Here is a 19,217-nt window from a genome sequence, read left to right as displayed (position 1 = left end):
ACAAATGCGTTTGGCCGACTAATCATGGTATAATTTGAATTGATTTTCAGCCTGCTTGCTATCTTAACTATTTGTGTTGGTCACCCCCTTTAGAGGGTAATAAACTCACAGTTTATCCAGCTTTGGCTTAAAGCTCCATTTCTGACTGTTGCTTGATAATCCTACTGTGCGCAAATTGGCTGCAGTGTTTCCTACATTTCAACAAGAACTACACTTCAAAAGAGCTTCATTGGCCGTAAAATGCTCTGGGATGTCCTGAGGATGTGAAAGGGAGTTTATAAATGCAGCTTTTGTTTTCTTTGTTGGATCTCTCCTCTGACCTGTCTATTGTTTTCACAATATAGTTCAGCAGTCTGCTTGCTTCTTTTAACATTCTCTCATTAACACACCCCACCCTTTGTGTGGGATTCTCAGTTATACTGTCTGTGCTGCACCTGCTACATCTGGGTCTCAGCAACCGAGGGCTGAGGAAATGGGGAGAAACCAGCCAGGTTCTCGTGACTTCTGTAGGGATAGCATCCAAGGAGTCATCCTTCAGTTGACCATCTTATTAAGCATAGCATCTGTTGATCATCCCAATTCTGTCTCTATATGCCTTTAACACCCTCCACTGTAAGTATTTAACTCCCTTAATTGATCCTCCCTCAATTACCTTACAGAACAGCGTCTTCCATAACCTTCCAATCCTTTGAGCAAAGAAAGATTTTCTAGATTTGTTTTTACCTGGCTTAGTTCAAAGATGTTTCCCCGCATTGTAAAATCCTCTATTGGAGAAAGGGGAAGGGGGTCATTCCTCAGTCAGACCACCCTTTCACCCCATCACCCAGGTTTGCCTGGAGTTGCTTATTCAACATTCCCGGGATATGGGCATCACTGGCAAGGCTGGCATCTTTGCCCAGAGGCGGTGCGCCACCTTCTTGAAAAGTGGTTTGATGTAAAAGAGGACAGTGACACAAAACAGAAAATGCTGGAAAGTCTGAGCAGAGCCCGTGGGGAGAGAGAGAGGGAGTTGGCCACAAAACGTCACTTGCCAGACCCCCACTTTCTGTTTTCCAGATTTCCAGCACCCGCAGTATTTTGCTGTTTAGTTTACAGTTAAGGGCCAGGCATGTTGCTTGTGGATCTGGAGAATTTGTGTAGCGCCTAGAAAGAAATATATATCTATATACAGCTCTCTATAAAGAGGCTTATTGTACCGCAAGTTCCTCTTAAAATCTTAAAGAGGAAACTTTGCATTTCTGTAGCGCCTTTCACCTCTTCGGGAGGTGCTAATTTGGAGTGTGATCACGACGAGAATGTAGCAAAGTCGAGACCAGGCAAGGACGGCAGTGACCTTTCCCTAAACTCCTGATGACAGGTTTTACTGATCCCAGCTTTCTTTTCCAGATTTGTGTTTTAAAGGGAATTCCGAATTCTCACACTGCCGATTGGAGTTGGTGCCCATCCAGGTAGCGATTCACCCCGAGTGCAGTGTCCTTATTCCGGGGAGCGCCCGGGGGAATGGTTGGACTTTCTCCAACAGCGGAATAAGGGGCGTTCGGGCAGGGGGGGGGGGGGGGGGGGGGGGGGGGGCGGCTCCCCTGCGATGCCCTCCAAGGGCGAATAGTCTCGGCACTCACTGGGCTTGAATTTTTTTTTTAACAAATTGGAGCAATGGGCGCGCCGGCCAACATCTGGAAGGCGGCACCTGAACCCCCGCAGTCTTTCAAGGCAATTGTGCACAACATCTGGAAATATCAGGACAGGTTTGGCAGGGAGGGTACAGGGACCAAGATGACTGGAAGCTTCCAGAGGCAAGTGTCAGTGAAAGTGTCAAGTTGTGAGAGTGAGCCTGGCTGCTGATGGGGAGCAGGGAGGGGGGTTCTGTGTCTGTGTGTGTGTGTGTGTGTGTTTTAATGATGTTGGTCAGTTTCCTCAACATTCTTTGTTTCACCTTTTTAACCAATACCATTGCAGAGGCCTGGCTCACACACACACACACACACCTTGAATCTTAAAACCTTCCTGTCTCTGTGCATTCATTCATTACTGGTGGGGGTTTACGCACCCCCCTCCCTCCCTCCCTCCCTCCCTTTCCTCTTACTACAGGTGATGCAGTAAATGTTTTTTTTAAAAATATCCTATGCTGCATTCGTGGCGAATTAGTGCATGTTTCAGCTCTGCCACCGTTCCGATCAAATACCTGGAAACTCCTTGATAAGGGTAATTGATTCCAATTCGGTAACCATACCCCTTGTCAAAGCCAGTCTATCCCTCCCTCTCCCTGGAGGAGGTTCAGAGAGACAGCCAGACTGTGTGGAGCTGGAAACTCAGTCAGGACCCACTTGGACCAATTATTATTCATTTTTTTTCCCTGTGTGTTTCCTTTGAATTGAAATAATTGATTGCGAGCTTCGCTTTCACTGGCCCGCGAATCCATCCGCATGGCTCATTCGGCATTATTTGTATTTCTGCTCATCACTCGGGAGCCCCTTTGAATAATGTTGCTTTCTGTTCGCTCAGAGAAGGTTTATATCTCCTCCCCCCCCCCCCCCCAAAACCCCCAAACCCATGGAGGAAGGCACCGGCGATGATTCAACATCAGCATTCTGAACATCTGCACTATCCAATGGTGCAGCCTGCTTGCTATATATTTATATATATAAATATTATATATTCGCCTTCTCTCTGTAAAAAAAAAGAGGACGAGAGACTGATTAGGGTGCTATTGATTTCTGATTGAGCCAGTTGCTGCTGCTGGATGAGCATTCGTCTAAAGCTGTGCCTCAGAGAGAGAGGCTGACAGAAAGATGTTAGAGCTTTGTGAGAGAGAGGGCAGTGTGGACCCACGAACATTTCTGCATGTCACTGATTATTGCCCAATGCCTCGTCCATCAGCAACCTCCTTTGCGAGCCTGAAGCAGAGCCAAGCTCCAGACTGTGTGTGTGCTGTCGGAAAAGTCAGCCATAACGATGGTGCTATGTCTACAGTGTGAAGTTTAAAGGCAGAACCCTTCACGTCAGGGTCTGGCGATGCCGGGGAGACACCGGATTATTTCCGGGGGCTGTGTTCACACAAGGTGAGGAAGCAGGCAGAATTTTGGGTGCATGCAATTTAACCTTATGGGGTTGTTTTTTTTGGGGGGGGGGGTATTTTTTGAAAAAAGATCTTCGATGTGCGGGTGCAGGATAGGATTTTTGTTGTGTGTTTGAGTGGATGTTAATTCTTCTGGGGAAGGCCCTCTCCCAGTTCTTTACCTCTCCTGCCTCTGTCTATCCGTCCCTCTGTTAGGTGTCCCTGTCCATTCCAGGTGGGTCCACATTTTCCTTTTGTCCTTTAAAATTAAGTAGCGACTGGGGGGGGCGGGGGGGGGGGGGTGGGAGAAAAAATGAAAAGTCGGGAAATGCAAGAGAAATAACTTTTTTTTAAACTCTCCGTTTTCAAAAAAAAAATCTCCCTCGGCAGAGTTCATGGAAAGTGTCTCTTCTTTTGGCCCCTTGAATAAGACTGACACCAGAATAGGAGAGAGGAGGAGGTGATGGTGGCAGAGAGGAGGATGGGGGGGGGGGGGTAGGGGAGGATTGGGGGGGGGGTAGGGGAGGATTGTGGGGGGTATGTCTCCGGAACCCCCTCCTCCACCCCCCCCCCCCCTGTGTACAGTGAATGACACATCAGAATTGCAGTTGTTAATTTGGCCCTTGGCTTCACACAGGCAGCTGATACATTGAGACCCCAGTGAGAAGGGGTTGGAAAATGAACAGCGAAGGAAAGAGCAGAGAAGCTGGCTACTGAGGACCCCCCTCCCCTCCCCTCCCCTCCCATTTAAGAAGGGAGAATAAATGGCATCTGTGTACCCCGGCCAGCGAGGGGGGGGGGGGGGGGGGGGCTACTGGTTAATGCTGACCGTGTCTCGCTTCTCACTTTGGTCGACCAGCTCCCAGCGACTTGAGGGTGACCGGCAGCCCAGATACTCTGTCTCCCTGTCTCTCCCGTTACTGTTTATTTGGTAATTGCACTTTGTTCTCGGGCTGTGTCAAGCGTCAAATTGAGAGGTTCTTCCCCCCCCCCCCCCCCCCCCTTCTCTCTCCACGGGGCTGGTTGCAGTTTGGCAGTTTGAAGGGTGAGTTCTCAAATCATTCTTCCTCTCACTTCGCTGTCATTTTGCTTTCTCAACCTGATATTTATGAGCTCCTGTTTTCTCCCCCCCCCCCCCCCCCCCCCCCCCCCTCTGTGAGTTGTATTGCAGACTCTGCCTCCTCGGTCCCCCTCCCCTCCTTGTATTTCCTCCCCTATTTCAGCCTAACGGGATGAAGGGACAAGCCCAGAAACGCTCAGAGACTGGGAGGCTTGCCTTAAATAACAGGTTAATTCAAATGAAGGAACCACTGACCAGAGTGAATCACGTCCTGTTTCTAACCATCCTCATTTTCCCTTCTCGAGCAAATACTCCGATTGTTAAATTGCTCTCAATCTCATTTATTCCCGCAAAGTAGAACTGTGTTAAAGATGGGAGCAAAGTAGAAGATGTGCTTGGGGCTTTGTGTGTGTGTGTGTGGGGCGATGGGGGGGGGGGGGGGGGGGAGGAGGTTATGTCGGTATAAAACGATTTGTAAGAAGAAATCTCTGTGCAGAATAGAATCCTTGCATCTTATTCTGACTGTTTTGAATTGTTTTCCTAATCTCTTAAATAACAAGTTGCACTCCTCTCAGTCCCTGAGACCCTAACTTGTGATGTGTGTCTCCTTAATCCACGGGTTAGGTTCTTGGGAGCTGTGTGCTGTGCGTTGACATCTAAAATAGGAGGACATTTGGAATGAGAAAGTTTGGTGATGAAGGGTGGGTGTCGATTTGGGGCGGGGGGGGGGGGGGGGTGCACATAACAATGTCAGGTGACATTCTTAGAGACATCAGCTGATTTGACATTATTTAAAATGAAACAGGCAAGTCAAGATTTGAAAGAGAAAAAAACAAGATACTATATTTGTTAACTTTTGATATATATACAGATATGTTCCATGAAGTGTTTGACAAGATGATGAGAATTGTCATTGCTCACCTCTCAGCTATCCTCTCTCTTGTGTAACAGTTCCAAGGGCTATTTCTTTTAAATAAATAAAATAAAATGATTAACAGTTTGAAGCGATTCAGTGTGTGGGGTTTGATATTATTCTCCAGTCTCGATTGAAGAGCGTGCCTGCGGTTGTGTGATGAAATGTTGTAAGAGATTGCAAACTATCCATTGCCCAGGTGGTCCATGTGATAAACCCTGTGTCAAGACACTGCTGTCACACTGAGATGATGCTGCTGACCCCCCCCCCCCCCCCCCCCCCCGCACATCACACAATCTGTCTGCGTGTGGGGCGGGCGAGAGGCGGGCAGACGAGACACATTGCCAACCAAAGAGCAGGGATTTCCCCCATGAGGTGAGTTGATAAAATCCCTCTCACATTTCCACCTTCACCCCAGCACCATTCCCCCCCCAACCATCTCCCCCCCCCCACCCCCACCCCAGCACCATTCCCCCCAACCATCTCCCCCCACCCCAACACTATCCCCCCCACCATCTCCCCCCCCACCGCAACACCATCTCCCCCACCCCCACACCATTCCCCCCCAACCATCTCCCCCAACCCCAACATCATCCCCCCCACCATCTCCCCCCCCCCACCGCAACACCATCTCCCCCACCCCCACACCATTCCCCCCCCAACCATCTCCCCCCACCCCAACATCATCCCCCCCACCATCTCCCCCCCACCGCAACACCATCTCCCCCACCCCCACACCATTACCCCCAACCATCTCCCCCCACCCCAGCACCATTCCCCCCCAACCATCTCCCACCACCCCAGCACCATCCCCCCCAACCATCTCCCCCCACCCCCACACCATTCCCCCCCAACCATCTCCCCCCACCCCCACACCATTCCCCCCAACCATCTCCCCACCCCAGCACCATTCCCCCCCACCATCTCCCCCACCCCAGCACCATTCCCCCCCCACCATCTCCGCCCCACCCTCACCCCAGCACCATCCCCCCCAACCATCTCCCCCCACCCCAACACCACCCCCCACCATCTCCCCCCACCCCAACACCATCCCCCCACCATCTCCGCCCCACCCTCACCCCAGCACCACCCCCCCACCCCAGCACCATTCCCCCCCACCATCTCCGCCCCACCCCAGCACCATCCCCCCCCACCATCTCCGCCCCACCCTCACCCCAACACCACCCCCCCACCCCAACACCATTCCCCCCCACCATCTCCCCCCCACCCCCACACCATTCCCCCCACACCATCTCCCCACCCCCACCTTCTCCTCCCCACCCCATCCCAACACCATCTTCCCCCACCCCTACACCATCTACCCCCCCCCACCTCCACCATCCCCTCCCCACCCCTACACCATCTACCCTCCCCCCACCTTCTCCTCCCCACCCCATCCCAACACCATCTTCACCCACCCCTACACCATCTATCCCCACCCCCACCTTCTCCTCCCCACCCCAACACCATTCCCCCCACACACCATCTTCCCCCCAACTCTACACCATCTACCCCCCACCCATACCACCCCATCCCATCTAACTCTAGCCCTACCCACACCCTCACCCCATCTCCACCCATGCCACACCATCCCTCCACCTCTACACCATCTCCCCCCACCCCCATACCATCTCCACTCATCCCCACCCAGACACTGTCTCCCCCACCCCCCAAAATCTACTCCCCCCAACGCGACACCATCTCCTCTCCCCAAACATCTCCTCCCCCCACCGTCACCCCCCCCCCCACACCATCTACTCCCCACCACCCCAACCCTACACCACCTCACCCAACCCTCAAACCATCTCCACCCAACCATCTCCCCTCCCCCAAACCGTCTCCTCTCCCCCAAACCATCTCACCCAACTCTTTCCCCTCCCAATTACCTCCCCCCCCCCCTCCCCAACTATCTCACCTCCCAAAAAAAACTATCTCCTTGTGGTTACTCACAGACCCCCATGGGTCCGATTTTAAATCATGCATCTGGCTGGAATTTGAGTGAAGATCCCGCCCCATCAGTCACCATACTCTTACCCAGAGTGGGGGGGGGGGGGGGGGATGACACTTAGGGGTTGGGTTGTGGGTGTCTCCAACTTCGATTTAGAAATTAGAAGATGGTACAAAACCCCCAAGGTGTTTCACAGGAGATACGAGGCGGGGTGGCAGAGATTGGAGCAGGGGGCAGTTTTTCAGGAGGGTCTCAGAGGAGGGAGGCAGAGATTGGAGCAGGGTGCAGTTTTTCTGGAGGGTCTCAGAGGAGGGGGGCAGAGATTGGAGCAGGGTGCAGTTTTTCTGGAGGGTCTCAGAGAAGGGGGGCAGAGGCGGGATGTGAGAATTCGGGAACGCCGCCAGCTGGAGGCAGGGCCACCGAATGAGAGGCGGAGGATGTGCAACAGTGCACATTGGAGGAGTGCAGAGACCTCAGAGGGCTGTCGGCCTGGAGGAGGTTAGGAGGGATTGGAAGGGACAGGGATTAAGCAGTCGGTGAGCCCCAAACCCCGGCAGCCCAGAGGACCAGCTACCCAAGGAGGGCAGGAAGCTCCAGGGAAATGTTCTGCCGCCCAGCTTTCCTGATGAAATAATGAGGATGGAGGAGAGGATTGAGAATGTGAAAGTGGTGCAGTGGGCAGGCACCAAGTTCAATGGTAGGAGGAAGCGTGTCTCCGTGTTAGCCAGAGGAGGGGTTTAATCACTGTGAAAGGTGACATTCTTATTCTACAACACAAGCAGGTTACCCCAGCGGTAAAGTGCACTGAAATGAATAGCATAATTGCTATTTGGGTCAATCACCGACCGTCTAGACTGGTCCAGACACATCAATTAGCGCTGTCTTTAAAGGAGGGAGCTTAGCAGAAACAAGCATTGCCTTATTGATACTGATCTCTGCAGCAAAACTCCAGCTTGGCGGGATCAAACCTACACCAACATTTGGACATACGGGTGATCCCAGGAAGTCTGTAAAAAAAAAACCCAGAAAGCATAATAAATGAAATGTGATGACCCCCTTCCCCTCCGATCCATACTGAGACTGAGCGGACACAGGCACTTTTTCAGGAATCTTTATTTCCAATTGGGTAACAAAGACTGGGTTTGGGAGTGGGGGGGGGGGGGGGGTCCTGTCTAACAAAGCTTCATTAAGTCTGTGATTTTACTGTAACAACCTTTGATTCAAGTTTTAAAAAATCACTTTTGTGATAATTCCCAATCTCCTTCTTCTCAAATCGGAGTTTCTCTTCTCATATTTGCACCCCCCCCCCCGATTTTTCTGTGGGGGAGGGCAGTTAGGGGAGGGTGGGGGGGGGGGGGGAGGGCAGTTAGGGGAGGGTGGGGGAGGGGAGGGCAGTTAGGGGAGGGTGGGGGGGGAGGGCAGTTAGGGGAGGGTGGGGGGGGAGGGCAGTTAGGGGAGGGTGGGGGGGAGGGCAGTTAGGGGAGGGTGGGGGGGGAGGGCAGTTAGGGGAGGGTGGGGGGAGGGCAGTTAGGGGAGTGTGGGGGGGAGGGCAGTTAGGGGAGGGTGGGGGGAGGGCAGTTAGGGGAGGGGGGGGGGGAGGGCAGTTAGGGGAGGGTGGGGGAGGGCAGTTAGGGGAGTGTGGGGGGGAGGGCAGTTAGGGGAGGGTGGGGGCAGGGCAGTTAGGGGAGGGTGGGGGGGAGGGCAGTTAGGGGAGGGCAGTTAGGGGAGGGTGGGGGGGAGGGCAGTTAGGGGAGGGTGGGGGGAGGGCAGTTAGGGGAGGGTGGGGGGAGGGTGGTGGGGGGAGGGCAGTTAGGGGAGGGTGGGGGGATGGGCAGTTAGGGGAGGGTGGGGGGAGGGCAGTTAGGGGAGTGTGGGGGGGGAGGGCAGTTAGGGGAGGGTGGGGGCAGGGCAGTTAGGGGAGGGTGGGAGGGAGAGTGCAGTTAGGGGAGGGTGGGGGGGAGGGCAGTTAGGGGAGGGTGGGGGGGAGGGCAGTTAGGGGAGGGTGGGGGGAGGGCAGTTAGGGGAGGGTGGGGGGAGGACAGTTAGGGGAGGGCAGTTAGGGGCGGGTGGAGGGAGGGCAGTTAGGGGAGGGTGGGGGGCAGTTTGGGGGGGAGTGCAGTTAGGGGAGGGTGGGGGGAGGGCAGTTAGGGGAGGGTGGGGGGAGGGCAGTTAGGGGAGGGTGGGGGGAGTGCAGTTAGGGGAGGGTGGGGGGGAGGGTAGTGTGGGGGGTGGGCAGTTAGGGGGGGAGGGCTGTTAGGGGAGGGTGGTAGAGGAGGAGAGAAGGATTTATAAAAATCACCCCCCCCCCCCCCCCCCCCCCCCCACTAGCTATTCACCTGGTCCGTTTATTAATTAAGTCAGCTTTGGCATACCACAAAGGTTTGGTGCAAACATGCAGTGCAGGATTTGACAGCCCAGTGTAGACAAAAGATGCACAGACCAGGGAAGAGATGGGGCATCTGGGGACTGTGTCTGTACTTGGTCCTGCTGATACTGCAGTGATTCTGCTCGGAGGGCCTTTGGAGCGCCTCACCAGAGCAGGCAGTCCCCTGCCCAGTCTGACTCTTAATAGGGTTTTAAACGATGATCATGGTATTTATTGTTGGGGTGGCTGGCGGAGGGTGTCACCAATTAGCCTCTTAACCCCAAGATTAATATATGATGGACATAATGAGTTTAATGATGTTTAATTTTTGATTGATGTTAAGACGTCCTGACACAAACCTCTTCCCTCCCCCCTCATTATCCAAGTGAATCATTAAAAACCGGATGAAATTGGGATGTTTTTGTATGTGACAATAATAGGTTAATCGCCTGTGGAACATAGATTAATTACTCAGGAACATCACCTATGTAGTGAAGTGAATCCTGTATGAGGGCTGCACCGAAATGAAATTAAAAAAAACACACACACAATAAAACCTCAGCAGACTGTGTGATTTTTGTGGACATGTCCTTCCAGACCTTTTTTGAAAAATTAATTTTAAATACCCAGATAAATGTTTTCTCTCCTAAGGGACAATCTGCAATATTAAATGGGAGTAAACCTTCGTCAGGCACCATCTACAATAGAAATGAGTATTCAGTCATTAATTTTTGTTGAAATGCCAAAAGATTTATTTAAAAAATCAAATCTATGCAGTATATCATTAATCCATAATTTAAAAGGGATTTAGTTTTAAAGAAAAGGAGGCACATTATGTCAATTCACTGATGTGTTTGGCTCCCCCGAAATACCCAGCAGTGATTCTGGAGCTGAATCTCTCCTCTTCCCACCTAGAATTGTTAAAGGAAGTGGCTTCAGCTCCTTTTCACCCCCCCCCCCCCCCCCCCCCTCCATTTCTTTTTGCCTCTGGTTTCATTTTGATCTGGAAAAATGCAGAGCACGGCGCAATACTGTCTGGTTACCTTGGAAACCAGCAGGGCTATTATTGCACTCTTGTCATTCATCACGAAGGAACTGCACTTGACAGAGGATGCAGGAGAGAGAGAAAACACACAGCCTCGTAAGAAAGACCCTTAGAATCAGCCAGCTCCATTGTATGGAGATTGAAAATAAATTTAGAAATGGAGAATCTAGTCTCTGCTCAGGATTCCCTATTTCATGTTTTTCTCTCCCCCTCCAAATGATAGACTGAACAGGGATCAAATTTGTTCAACCCTACAGCCCAGACACCAGACACCTTGATTATTGATACCAGATTTTTTTTTTCTCCCTCGCTCTGCAGATCAGGAAATATATTCTGCGTTCAATGACATGCTTAGTTTGGGACTTCAGTATCTGCTTACTGGGAAATTAGGATGTTAGGAGCAGACAATTTAACAGCGAGCAAAAGCTTCAATTAAAATAATAATAATTTCAACCTGCCCTCCCAGCCATTTTATTTTCTAACCAAGACTATTGTTAACACATCACTGCTTGGAGTGCAGCAGAATGGTGCAGCCTGCCTCCCCTATGAACCTGGGTTTCTGCATTATAACAATAGCTGGACATCATGAGGTACTTCAGTGACTGTGAATTGTCCTGAGGTGGTGAACGTCGCTATACAAATGCAAGTTTTTTCAGCTCATTCATTATTGCTCCTCCCTTCACTCAGGGTCAATGTTTGCTCATCAACCAGTACATTATGCACCAGCCGTCAAGCCTTCATTTGTTCATCACTCCCCACCACATGGCAGAGTCTGACCATTGCAAAGCTCACTTTAACATCAGCAAACTATTTCTTAAACGTACGTTTTATTTGATCCCTTCAATAGACAACGGGGGTTCAAATATTGGCCTGAAAAATATTCCAGTTATTTCATTTAAACTTGTATTTTATTTTCAAAATGTGGTTGAGAAATAAAATTCACATTCTCTTTCTTTTAAATGCTGGGATTTGCTGTACAATTCTCCCTGTGGGGGTATGTCAGCCCAACACCCACCATGCGGACCTGCCATGGAAGATAGTTACAATGGAGTGTGCTAAAAGAGGTCAGTCCCACAAATGGACAATTAGGGATGGGCAATAAAAGTGCTGGCCTAGCCATTAACTCACATGCCCTGTAAATGAATACAAGTATTGCTGGAGCCCAGACCAAGGAGGCGTGATCTTGACATTGAAGCTCAACCATTGAGAAATGATGGGAAGGTGCTTCAGACAAATGGTTGCTCTCCCCCACAAACTGTAAAACTGAAGTCAACTGGTAATTTTTAAATTGAGGTTGTGAGGTTTTCTTTGGTAATAATCTTTATTGTTGTCACAAGTAGTCTTACATTAACACTGCAATGAAGTTACTGTGAAAATCCCCTAGTCGCCCCATTCCGGTGCCTGTTTGGGTACACAGAGGGAGAATTCAGAATGTCCAATTCACCTAATAGCACGTCTTTCGGGACTTGTGGGAGGAAACCGGAGCACCCGGAGGAAACTCACGCAGACACGGGGAGAACGTGCAAACTCCGCACAGACAGTGACCCAAGCAGGAATCGAACCTGGGATCCCGGCGGTGTGAAGCAACAGTGCTAACCACTGTGCTACCGCGCTGCCTTGCTACCGTGGTAGAGGTTACAGAATCAAAACTAGCAAATGGAGTTGAGATGTAGGTCAATCATTCTGAACTGAAGAGTGGAACAAGCTTGAGGGGTTCGATGGCCTACTTTGGTTCCTATGTAACAGCCTCAAAGGGTTGAACGACGTCCTTCTGTCCCAATAAAATAACGTCAAAGGGGCTGAATGGTCGCCTCCTATTCCTATATTTCTAAATGGTGTCTCAAACTCAGGAGAGCAGAAAATTGCAAAAAAAAGGTAACGCTCCACATTGCTTAAGGAAAGGAGATTGTTCCAAGATTGAAGATGGGAGAAAGGAGATGGAACTGGGTAACTGAACAGCAATCACTTTCATCACTGCTCACTTTCTCCTCTTCCCAGTTCAAATTCACTGAAATGAGATCATTACTGAAAACATTGGACTTGGGAGAGGGATAAAGATCTATTAATCTGTAAGCACCAAACCAATAATACTTTGTTCCTGGAATACAGTTAGTTTCACATATTTTTTTAAAAATTAAAGAACATTTGGATTTAGAGTCTGCAGCCATTGGTTGAAAGTTAAGTGTGCGTCGCTGCCTCCTGTGGAAATCAACAGACAATCACTTTAATCACGAAAGGAAGTGTTGTATGTAACAGAAGACAGCTCCTGTGACGAGCTTATTTATTGAGGGTATTGTGTGTGAAAGGCAGTGAAAGTGACCATTCTGTATAGCCCCTCTCTCTGTGTGTGGCAGTCTCCCTACTCTTACATCATTATGTCCTCTATTCCCATTCATTACTGGTGCCCCAGGAGTGTTAAGCGCAAAAGATTTTTCTTATCCTTTCACTAAAAGAAGCTATTATATGCGTTCCATTACCAGTATGCATGTTTTTGTGCTTTTGTGAGTATATGTGTGAGCGTGTAGCTGAGTTTGTGAATGTATATCAATGTGTGTGTCTGAGTGTCTGTATGTGTCTGTGTTTCCTTGTCTGTGTTGGAGTGCGGGGTGCACTTGTTTTATTGAAACAGGAAGCGGCCTGCCAGTCAAAACAATACCCGACTGAGGGTAGAGTGTTTTGTTCCTGGAGAGTTGCTTGAAGTGCATCAGCTTTTATACCTGGTAGATATCCTGCCTACGGATAAGAAGACAATGAGCTTCTAGATCATCAAGTAACACAGGGAGATTAAGATTTAATTACAGCTCAAGAGTATTACACCAACATTGGATCAGGTCAAGTCAAACCAGTGCTCACTGCAAGGTTACTCTCTGTATTAACAAACCATTGCCTCGATACAAGGTTTTGTACAGAAGGCAAGTTTGCTGGAAGCCCCCCATTATCTCCAATTGCTGCTCTGGCTGATTTTGCTTCAAATCTGTCAGTAGAGAAACATAAACTGGTTTAACCCAGTTTAAAGGTCTAGGTTTCACAGCTCTCCAAAGGGCCGTGCAGGATTTTCCCTGAATTTTTTCCCAGCATATCAATTAGAGCAGCTGAATTAGTGCAGAGTGATGTTTGCTCTGGGTGAACGGGTGCAGTGTAGGTCTTTATAGAACAAGCTGTGAGTGCAGCTAAGATTAGGGCATCCAACTTTCTCCTCACTAAACCATGTTAGCCCTCAATGGGTGATACAATATTCATAGTTTCTTGTTGCTTAATTCTTCCTCCATCAAATTCCAGCAAAAGCTGTAAAGGAGCGAGCAGCAGGAGAAAGGGGGCAATGCTTTTGTCGAAATTAGAATGGCCAACGGGGGAGGGGCTAACAAAACCGCACCCACACTGGGTGTGATCAATCCGGCTCCATTCGAGTGCAGTCCAATGGCTCAGCCATTGACTGTCAGAGCAGAGTGAACTCTGTGAAGCAGGAAGCTCCTGCAATCTGTGCTGTGTTAGCTGCTCAGAGCTGGGATGTGTCGCTGTGTACAGGAGAAAGCTGCCCAAGCAAGGCCGAAAATGTGGTTTCAATCTTTATTTTATAAGCAGGACAACAGACCCGGGTTGCCTTGGCAACACAATGTGAATGAGACAACTTTTGTTCAGCTTCCTATTAACCCTCACTTCATCAGTTGCTTCTTTAGGTTGAGCACAGTAAGAAGTCTTACAACACCAGGTTAAAGTCCAACAGGTTTGTTTCAAACACGAGCTTTCGGAGCACGGCTCCTTCTTCAGGTGATTCACCTGAAGAAGGAGCCGTGCTCCGAAAGCTCGTGTTTGAAACAAACCTGTTGGACTTTAACCTGGTGTTGTAAGACTTCTTACTGTGCTCACCCCAGTCCAACGCCGGCATCTCCACATCATGGCTTCTTTAGGTTGGACACTGCAACATCAGTCTACAGTGTAGACTCCAGTTCCTTCCCTTTGGTTTTATGCTCAAGACTTTGTGCTTATCACAGGAGCAATGAAAGAAACAAAAACAGACCCGTGTTTAGGTAGCCCTTTCCACAACCTCAAGATGTCCCAATGCATTTTCCAGCCAATGAAGTACTTTTGAAGTGCAGTCACTATTCAAATAATAAGAATAATAATATTCTTTGTTATTGTCACAAGTATTAACACTGCAATGAAGTTACTGTGAAAAGGCCCTAGTCGTCACATTCCAAACTACCCGCTTCTACCATTGCCTCCGCCGCTGCCCGTTCCAGATGCTCTCCACCCTCTGTGTGAAGTAATTTCCACTCTGGTCCCTTTTGTATCTCTCCCCTCTCACCTGAAAATGGTGCCCTCTAGTTCTAGACTCCTCTACCTTTGAGGAAAAGATGTCGACTATCTACCTTATCAATGCTCCTCGTTATTTTATCAACCTCTATGAGATCACTCCTAAGCCTCCTACGCTCCAGGGAAAAAAGTCCCAGTCTATCCAGCCTCTCCTTATAACTCAGACCATCAAGTCCTGGTAGCATCCTCGTAAATCTATTCACTCTTTCTAGTTGAACAACATCCTTCCTAGAATAGGGTGGCCAGAAGTGATCACAGTATTCCATGTGTGGTCTTACCAAGCAAAGCCTTGTACAAGTGTTTATTTATTTATTTTTTCTCATGTGTTTATCCAGTTCACCATTGAATGCATCCATGCTATTTTCCTCAACTATTGCTAATATTCATGAGTTTTAACCATTTTCTGGATAAAGAGATTATTTCTGAATTCCTGAGATCAAGTGACCATGGCTTTGGACTCTTCTTCCAAAGCAAGTGTTTTGCCAGAGGACATTAACCTTTTTTGAGTACCAAATGTCCTTTGAAACTTGCTAAAACGATTTGGAAACATCTTCAATATGTCTCCATTATGAAACACTTCATAATTTTAAAGATTCCAATCAGGTTCACCCTTCAGACTTCTCTTTTCTAGAGAAAAGATTCCCAGGTTGCTCAATATTTCCTGATAAATATAACCTCTCAGCTCTGGTATCATCTTTGTGAATCTTTTGTTGTACCTTCCCCATTGTCTCACTAGCCTTTAGAATTTATACAGCAGCTGTCATGTCAAGATTTCATAAAGTGTTTCTAAAGATGCTGAGTCATTGCGAAGTTCGGCAAGGGTGATTACTTAAGCAACTGTGACAATTGCTGTGTACCAATGGATTCCCAGAACCATCAACGTGTGATCAGTGAACCTGTTTCTGATTTTGTATTGATTGACACTGTTTCAATTTTGATTCTGTTTTTATAAATTACATCTGGATATAAATCATTCTCCTTAAGGTGCAACGTATACACCATATTCTATGGTAGTTTTAAAAAAAAATCATGTTTAAAGTCTTTGGGGATAATTTAAGAATAAGCCAGGCATTGGCAGAATGTGATGGTGCACAGTTTATGGTAAAGTTAATGATTTGTGATTTTCAGACAAAAAGGGATGGGATCGTTGAATAGAGTCCCCCTAAACATCAGTAAAATCTTCTGGAAAATCCCATGTAATGAAAATGGAATTAAAGCTTTCACTCACCATGAGTCAGTGAGTCTATTTATAAGTCGTTGGATTGCAGAGTATGATCCCAAACAACAGTGCTGGAAACCTGGCTCTCTGTGTAAATCTACGGCAGAACAAATTAATGAAAAGGTTTGAAAAACACACGAGATCCTTGGCTTTGAAATCATGGGATCAACATAGGAAATAGGAGCAGGAGGAGGCCATTCAGTCCATCGAACCTGCTGTGCCATTCATTATGATCATGGCTGATCATCCAACCCAACTCAATAGCCTAATCCCGTTTCGCCCCCCCATATCCCCTTCACCATAAGTGCTATATCTAACTGCTTCTTGAAAGCATACAATGTTCTGGCCTCAACTACTTACTGTGAGACCAAATTTCACAGGCCAGCCACTCTGCGTGAAGAAATTTCTTATCTCTGTCCTAAATGATCTACCCTGTATCCTCAGACTGTGACCCTTGGTTCTGGTCACACCCACCATCAGGGACATCCTTCCTACATCTACCCTGTCTAGTCCTGTTAGAATTTTATACGATTCTAGGAGATCTCCCTGATTTTTCTGAACTCCAACGAATATAATCCTAACTGATTTTATCTCTCCTCATGAGTCAGTCCCATCATCCCAGGAATCAGCCTGGTAAACATCCGCTGCACTCCCTCGAGAGCAAGAACATCCTCCCTCAGATAAGGAGACCAAAACTGCGCACAATATTCCAGGTGTGGCCTCGCCAAGGCCCTGTATAATTGCAGCAAGGCACTACTGCTCCTGTACTCGAAACCTCTCGCAATGAAGGCCAGCAGACCATTTGCCTTCTTTACCGCCTGCTGTACCTGCATGCTTACCTTCAGTGACTGGTGTACGAGGACTTCCAGGTTTCGTTGCACACTCCCCTCTCCTAAATTATGGCCATTCAGATAATAATCTGCCTTCTCACTTTTGCTACCAAAGTGGGTAACCTCGCATTTATCCAAATGATACTGCATCTGCCATTCATCTGCCCACTCACTCAACTTGTCCAAATCGCACTGAAGGATCTCTGCATCCTCCTCACAGCTCACCCTCCCACCCAACTTGGTGTCGCCTGCAAAGTTGGAGCTATTACATTTTCTTCCCTCATCTAAATCATTAAATATATTGTGAATAGCTGGGACCTAGCACCAATCCTTGCAGTACCTCACTAGTCTCTGCCTGTGAATTTGAAAAAGACCAATTAATTCCTACTTTTTGTTTCCTGTCTACCAACCAGTTTTCTATCGATCTCAATGCCCCTAATCTCATGCACTTTCATTTTACTCACCAATCTCTTATGCGGAACTTTATCAAAAGCCTTCTGAAAGTCCAAATATACCAAATAGAAGGAGATTATTCTGCCCATTGCCCCGTTTCAATTCTTTACCAGGTATTGACTTCTCAAATAGTTCTGTAATTCCTCTCGTCTCAGCCTATTTGCAACCTCCATACCCCAAGGTCATACATTCACCCCTCTGACAATGAACAATTGTATGCCGCTCACTGCTACATTCCCCTTCGGTCAACTCACCCCTAAACTATGGACTTCTTCTGTTAAAGCCTGCCATCTACTCAATTTCTTCAAAATCATCTCACGACCAACTCTATTGACCATGATCACCTTCTTTAACTCTTCTCCCAGATGCATTCTCCATCCCCATCTCTTTGCTCCTCCCCATGGGTTTAATATTTTACCAACAGTTACTACATTTCAAAAAGCGCTTCACTGCCTGTAAAACACTAAGATGACCTGAGGTCATAAAAGTTGCTCTATGAATGTATGTTTTTCATTCTGTGAACCATCCAGGGATATTTTTCTGCACATTAAAGGGCAAGTGTGTACCATCTACAAGATGCAGTCTAGCAACTCAGCAAAACTTCTCCGTCTTTCAAAGCTGTGATTTCTACCATCCTGAAGGACAAGGGCAGCAGACACATGGAAACACCACTGCCTCCAAGTTTCCCTCCAAGTTACAAATCGTTCGACATGAAAAGATATCACTGTTTCTTCACTGTCACTGGGTCAAAATCCTGGAGCTCCCTCCCTAACAGCAATGTGGGTATACCTACACCACGTGGACTGCAGCAGGTCAAGACGGCACTAAATGCTGACTTTACTATCATTGAATGTTGGCATCCCATTAATGAATAAAGAAGAACTATATGTGTATATGAATGTAAGTTTTTTTTTTAAATTTGGAGTACCCAATTATTTTTTTGCCAATTAAGGGGCAATTTAGTGTGGCCAATCCACCTAACCTGCACATCAGATACACGGAGACTGTGCAAACGCCACACGGACAGTGACCCAGGGCCGGGATCAAACCCAATATATGAATGTATGTTATTGCTATTGATTTCACAGCATTCCAGTTATGCATCACCCACCTCCAATTTCCCAGCCCACCACCTTCCTCTCTTCCGAAGGTGTATGCTATTGATCAGGACAGATCCAAAGGCACCAATCTCTCTCCAAGTGACCATTTGCATGTCATCCTGGATGTCATCAAACTGAGTAACCATGGACACAACACAACCATGATTGCCAACAGCGATGGACAGAGGCAGTGGCCAAAGAGAGAACAGGGAATTGATCTTGATGAGTTGGAGTTGGTGGAGAGAATTCAGGAAAAGAAAGATTGGGATAAAGTATAATCTTCTAGAATTTTTATTATTGTCACGAGTAGGCTTATATTAGCACTGCAGTGACGTTACTGTGAAAATCCCCTAGTCACAACACTCCAGCACCTGTTTGGGTACACAGAGGGAGAATTTAGAATGTCCAAATTACCTAGCAGCACGTCTTTCGGGACTTGTGGGAGGAAACCGGAACATCCGGAGGAAGCCCACGCAGACACAAGGAGAACGGCAGACTCTGCACAGACAGTGACACAAGCCGGAATCGAACCTTGGACCCTGGCGCTGTGAAGCAACAATGCTAACCACTGTGCTACCATGCCACCCTAGTCAGAGCGGAGCCTGAAGATGACAAAGCAAAAACTGGTGTGGAATAGAAATGTTTGCAAGGATTAGTTGTCCCAATGACCTGTCTTTGTGCTGGAAATTCTATGTAAACTGTGGAGGCAGAATGGCGAGCTGGGGGGGTGGTTGGGGTTAATGGCCGGCAAGTGGGGAAAAAAAAATTAGGCTTGACCCAAGAGGAAAATCCATTACCATCTCCTCAGGGATATTTGGAATGGTTAGTTCAGGTCAACATTTTGCCAGTGATACGCACATCCTGAGAATGAATCTTTTGGGCAGTCAAATTGGAGAGTTTACCTTTTCAAAGCAG

At 48.1% G+C, this 19,217-nt stretch overlaps 1 long non-coding RNA gene across 1 annotated transcript; it reads left to right on the top strand.

Moving 5' to 3' along the window:
* The first annotated feature begins 2,554 nt into the window (after positions 1-2,554).
* On the top strand, positions 2,555-18,095 carry LOC119954382. The gene is made up of 2 exons (XR_005458224.1): positions 2,555-3,059; positions 17,733-18,095. It is a non-coding gene; the product is annotated as an uncharacterized LOC119954382 (long non-coding RNA).
* The last annotated feature ends 1,122 nt before the right edge of the window (positions 18,096-19,217 follow it).

The sequence above is a fragment of the Scyliorhinus canicula genome, chromosome 19 (assembly GCF_902713615.1).
Source record: "Scyliorhinus canicula chromosome 19, sScyCan1.1, whole genome shotgun sequence".
Lineage (NCBI taxonomy): Eukaryota > Metazoa > Chordata > Chondrichthyes > Carcharhiniformes > Scyliorhinidae > Scyliorhinus > Scyliorhinus canicula.
Note: the sequence above shows the minus strand (reverse complement) of the source record. Positions and strands in the feature narration are given on the sequence as shown.